This window comes from Phaseolus vulgaris, unplaced genomic scaffold (assembly GCF_000499845.2).
Source record: "Phaseolus vulgaris cultivar G19833 unplaced genomic scaffold, P. vulgaris v2.0 scaffold_109, whole genome shotgun sequence".
Lineage (NCBI taxonomy): Eukaryota > Viridiplantae > Streptophyta > Magnoliopsida > Fabales > Fabaceae > Phaseolus > Phaseolus vulgaris.
This window is the reverse complement of record NW_027174143.1, coordinates 39128-45127: the sequence shown is the minus strand read 5'-3', so window position 1 is coordinate 45127 and position 6000 is coordinate 39128.

Sequence of the window (6000 nt, the reverse complement as noted above, 5' to 3'; positions counted from 1 at the left end):
GTCACGACCATGTCATCGACGTAAGCTTGCACGTTCCTTCCCAGCATTGGTGCAAGTACTCGATCCATCAGCCTCTGGTACGTGGCCCCCGCGTTCTTCAGCCCAAACGGCATCACCTTATAGCAATAGCACGATCTCTCCGTCATGAAGGCTGTCTTCTCTTCATCCATGGGATGCATCTTGATCTGATTATATCCTGAGAAGGCATCCAGGAAACTCAGCAACTTACACCCTGCAACACTATCGACCAGGGCATCTATGCTTGGTAAAGGATACGAATCCTTTGGGCAAGCTTTGTTCAGGTCGGTGAAGTCGACGCACATGCGCCATTTCCCGTTACTCTTCTTCACCAGCACGACATTTGCCAGCCATTCAGGGTACTGGACTTCCCTGATGTGGCCTGCAGCGAGGAGTTTCTGTGTTTCGTCCCTGATCGCCTGCCTCCTCTCCTCATTGAACTTTCTTCTTCTTTGTCGCACCGATCTCACCAAGTTGTCCATCGCCAGATGATGGCACAAGAAGTCGGGGTCAATCCCGGGCATGTCCGAAGCGGACCATGCAAACGCGTCCAGATGCCGCTCAATCACCTTGGCGATCTGGTCCTGGAGCTCGACCTCCAGAGATCTTCCCAGCTTGAAGATTTTTCCTCCGATCTCCTTTTGGAGCCACTGCTCGACAGGTTTAGGCCTGGATTCTCTGGCGATCACCGCCCTGGCGATTCCCTGCTCCCTCGCTTCCTCAGGGCGATTCCGCGCCTCTCCCTCCTCCAGACCAGCATTCTTCTCCCCCAACTCAGCATCTACCATCTCCACATCTCTTCCGGCGGCCTCCTCTGCTACCGTCGATCTGGGCTTCACACCGGGAGGTGGGGTGGTTGTTACATAACTCACTGATCTTTTGTTTTTCAGGCTATTCTCATAGCACCTTTTCGCTTCTTTCTGATCAGACTTGATCGTGATCACCACCCCTTCCATGGACGGCAACTTTACCTTCATGTGCCGAGTCGACGGAATGGCGCCTATCCTGTTAAGCGTGGGCCTTCCCAACAGGATGTTATATGCTGAAGGGGCGTTTACGATGAGGTACTTGATTTTCTCCGTCCTCGACCCAGCCTCATCTGTAAACGTGGTTCTCAGCTCAATGTACCCTCTGACCTCCACCTGGTCACCAGCGAACCCATATAGGCACCCTCCATAGGGCCTTAGCTGGTCAAGGGGCAACTCCAGCTGCGTGAAAGTCGGCCAGAACATCACGTCTGCCGAGCTTCCTTGGTCCACCAGAACTCTGTGGACCTTCCTTCCTGCTGTAACCAACGAAATAACTATGGGATCGTTGTCATGGGGCACAACGTCCCGAAGATCCTGCTTGGTGAACGTAATGTCCACTTCCGGCGAGTGATCTTCAAACATATCCACTGTCATCACCGATCGCGCGTACTTCTTCCTCTGCGATACGGTGCATCCACCACCCGAGAAGCCCCCTGCAATGGTGTGGATCTCCCCGTGGATAGGCATCTCGTGTTGCTGGGCTTCTCCACCTGCCGGCTGGGAACTCGACGCTCCTCCCGTCCTCCTGTCCAGCAGATAGTCATTTAGGAACCCGCTCTTGACCAGATCGTCGAGCTGGTATCCCAAGGACAGACACGAGTCCAAAGTGTGGCCAAAACATTGGTGGAACTCACACCAGGCATCCGGCTTTGACCCCAGCACCTTGTCGCCCACCTTCTCAGGCGCTTTCAACCTAGCAGATATGTTAGGAATGGCGATCAGATCCGCCAGTCCCATGACAAACTTGTGCTTAGGCGGGCGATTGTATTCCCGGCGTGCTGGTTGCTGGCGTGCTTGGCTCCTTCCCTTGTTCCTCCTATCGTAAGGATGGCGAGTCCTCTGGTCCTTCCTGGCCGCCGCCGCTGTTTCCAGCACCCTCTGCGGCTGGATCCTAGTCTGGGCGCGTGGCCTGGCGGGAGCCACGCTTCCTCTCTTCTCGGCGACTTCATTCTCGTCGGCGATGTGAGCCACCGCAAGTCGCCTGACTTCAGCAAACGTCGCGGGGTGAGCCCTGATCAAGGCTTCGTAGAATGGTCCTGGCTGCACGCCCTTCTTGAAGGCATAGACCAGCATTTCTTCATCCTTGGCCGGCGATCTGACCATCTGCGCTCCAAAGCGATTCAGGTATTCTCTGAGGGACTCTCCCTGGTACTGCCTTATGTCAAACAGATCATAAGACACCCTGGGCGGTGCCTTATTCACGATGTACTGCTCAACAAAGATCTTCGAGAACTGATGAAAATTGGTTATGTGGCCGCTAGGCAGGCTCACAAACCACTCCATCGCCGTCCCCTGGAGCGTACTCACGAACATCTTGCAGTAGACGGCGTCGGACCCTCCCGACAGCATCATCTGCGTATGGAACGTGGTGAGATGAGCCTCAGGATCCTCCACGCCGGTGAAAACAGCCTTAACCGGAACCACGCTCGCAGGAATGGGCGTGTCGGTAATCGCCTGAACAAAAGGCATAGGAAAAACATGAGGTGGCGTCGACGGCGCCACCTCTTCAGCAGAAGAACGTCCTTGCTGCTCCCGAAGAGCTTGACGCAACTCCTCAGTCACCTTGCTAAGCTCCTCGTTCCTGGCGCGAGAGGCGACCAGGTCCTCATGTATTCTCGCCTGCTCTACGCGTGAGGCTTCCACAGTTGCCTGCAACGAGCGCATCATCTCTGCCATCTGCGCCATGGTCATGGCGGCGTCGCCTTCAGCAGCGACAGGCGCCACGGGGCTTGAACGATTGCTTCTCATTTTTCTCATGAACTTCAGCGAATCACAGGAATGCAGCGAACAACACTTCAACCACGATCGAATCAGCGATCAACCGGAGAAAACAGTGTGAAACTGCGCAAGAAAACTCAAGAACACCGTAAGCCTTCAAAGAAAACCACAACTTCACCAGAAACCACCGCTTCCCCGCGGACAACCAAACGAGCGAAAGAACTCGAACTTCCACCAAACAGATTACGTGTAAACAGCAGGAAACCTCACTTCCGCCGATCGAAAAGCCAAACGAACGGTACAAAACGCAAATTCACCGAACGAAACTCAAGCAAACAGCGAACGATGGTTGCACCAGCACACAACCACGCAGAAAACTTCGAAAACTTCCAACAACTCACGCTGTGGATGGGAGCACGTTTTACACGGCCTCACGGTGGGCGCCTGATGATCCCGCCTGTTGACCGGAACGCTGGAAACTGCCTCGTCAAAGGATCGACGTGCGCATCGCTTCGAACCTCCGTTCCTCTTCGAGATCCACCTCAAGAACCTGCAAAGAAACAGAGCGGCGCCGCTGCGGCCGATCGCACTCCAACGCTCAAGTCAGTGACGGTATCGCCAAATATGAAGAGAACAAGAACCGTGCAAATCCTCTCTCACAGTCTGCTCTACAACTCGCAAGCGTAAAGAGTATAAACTGAATGTGCGTACCTCAGAAAGTTCGTTAAGAACTCTTATATACCTGGTAAGTTTCTCTCTCCTGGCAGTTACAGACTTGGACACGTGGCTCGCATCCAACTGTACACGTGCCATCATCTGGAGGCTCCTTGACTTGGCGCTGCTTCTACTCTCATTTTGGCTAAGTTACTTATGCATGGTACTGCCCAGTGCATAGCTAACTTGGGAGTGCGATCTCTACTGGAACTGGCGAGTTAGGGGCCTTCATACACCTTCCCTGTGGTCTTGCCGGCCGCCTTCGTAATCTGCTTCTCCTTCATCTTCGGCGATGTGCTTGCTCTGGCGATCTCCAATGACTAGGTCGCCTGAATCTACATCTGGCGACTTCATCTTTAACCCGGTGATCGCCGATTCTAGTAAGCTGGAGATCGGAACACGCCAACTTGACAACTGGCGACTACGCGAGCCCCCCGACTTCCTTCCCTTCTGCCAACCTGGCGCCTTGTCAACACGCCTATACTGTAGCAGGATGCCACGTCATCACTCCCAACTACCAGGGCGGTACAGGAATCATCTTGAGTTGGTTAAGAGCTAGGCACTTTATCATAGAAATGGATCAAGGTTCTATGAACAAGAACTCACCAAATCTAGTGCCAAATCACAAACTCATATAGAAGATCCAATTATTGTCAAATTGAACCGAACAAAAAGGCACAAAAGCTAAGCAAACTGAATTTGAAAGCTGGAAAGTAAATTGAACCGAACAAAAGCTGGAAAAAGAAGAGAAAAAGATGAAAAACAGCGAGGAACATAAAAGAACCGAAGCTACACAAATTAAATCTGAAAATGCCGAACCAAAAACAACAAGGAACAAGCTAAGACATGGAATTAACAAAGAAGAAAGGAAGGAAAAGAGAATTGCTCATGAAGATGGATGAATGATGAATGATCACGCCACTAGAAGTGTGGTTGCTCCTAGATGAGTGTGCTGCCGCCACTTGAGGACACCATGGATCCTTCAAGATAAGACTAGAGAAGAAGGCTCAAAAGCTCTCCAATGCTCACTTCAATTTTGAGTATAGTTTCTTTAGATAAATTCCAATCTGAATTTTACAAAGGGAGCACCTCTATTTATAGCCTAAGGTGCTGAAATGCAAGCTACACAAATTCAAAAACTCCCTCCTAAAAGCTTCTAGAATTGGCGCCTAAAACAATGCATGAGGAAGGTGTGACCTCTTCCTTCACTTTGGCACCTCCTTTTCTACTCCTACACCTATCTACTAACACACACCCCCTAAGACTCCTAACTAAAGACTAAAAGATACTTTAACAATAGAGGTTTCTAATGTTTCCCTCTAAGCACCTTCAACAATATTCTTTATTATTTAATACTTGGCCTTGCCCTTCATAGGATGGACTTGGGTTTGGGCTTGGGCTTTGGGCTTGGGCCTCTCTTTTATTTTATGTCTTCTTTTAATTTTGAGAAGACTAGAAGGAAGAACTTCAAGCGTGATGGTGAATTGCCTCTTCCTTCATTAATAAAAACCTCCTTTACTTGACTCTCATCACCATGGATCCTTCAAGATAACACTAGAGAAGAAGGCTCAAAAGCTCTCCAATGCTCTCTCAAATTTTGAGTATAGTTTCTCTAATTAAAATTCAAATCTGAAATGTACAAGGAGAGCACCTATATTTATAGCCTAAAGGTGCTGAAAATCAAACTAAGAGAATTCAAAATTCCCTCCTAAAAGAAGCTATAATCGGCGCCTAAACAAGACATGAGGAAGGTGTGATCCCTTCTCTCACTTTGGCACCTCCTAATTTACTTCTACACCTATCTACTAACACCCCTCCCCCTCCTAAAGCTCCTAACTAAAGACTAAAAGATGCTATAACAATAGAGGTTTCTAATGTTTCCCTCTAAGCACCTTCAACCAAAAAAATTACTAAAAGAGAAAATAGCTCCTAAAGCTTTGAACATGCTTCTTGTAAGCCTTTGAGGTGGGCTTTGACCTCCATGGGCGTCCTCCATTTGCGCCTCTACCTCTTCTTGATCTTGTTGATTGGCCTCCATGTCCACTTGAGCTTGATCTCTATCAAATATGATTGCACATAGAGAAAGGAACATGGTGGACTCAATAATGCATCCTGTTCCCATAAATGGACTAAGATCATACTCATAAGAAAGATAAAGAGCATATTAATAGTTATGAAGTAATATTGAAATGAATGAAAAAAATACAAAGGTATGAATATCTTTTATCAATAAAAAATAAATAAAATTAAAAGTGGAGTATTAGATGTATGTAATTTAATTTCATATTACGTTAAATGGATAAATTATTTTATTTTATTTTAGAATTTGGTGTACATGGAGAGTTCAAATTTTTTTAAACAAATCTTTAATCATATTCATGATTTTTGAAAATTTCAAAAAATAGTATATGACAGATACAAATTCTAACTAAATTTTGTGCATATGACATTTGTGAAGAAAGTTTATTTGGTCCTTACGATTTTAATAAGTAGAAAAAATATAACTGTGTGTATAATAAAT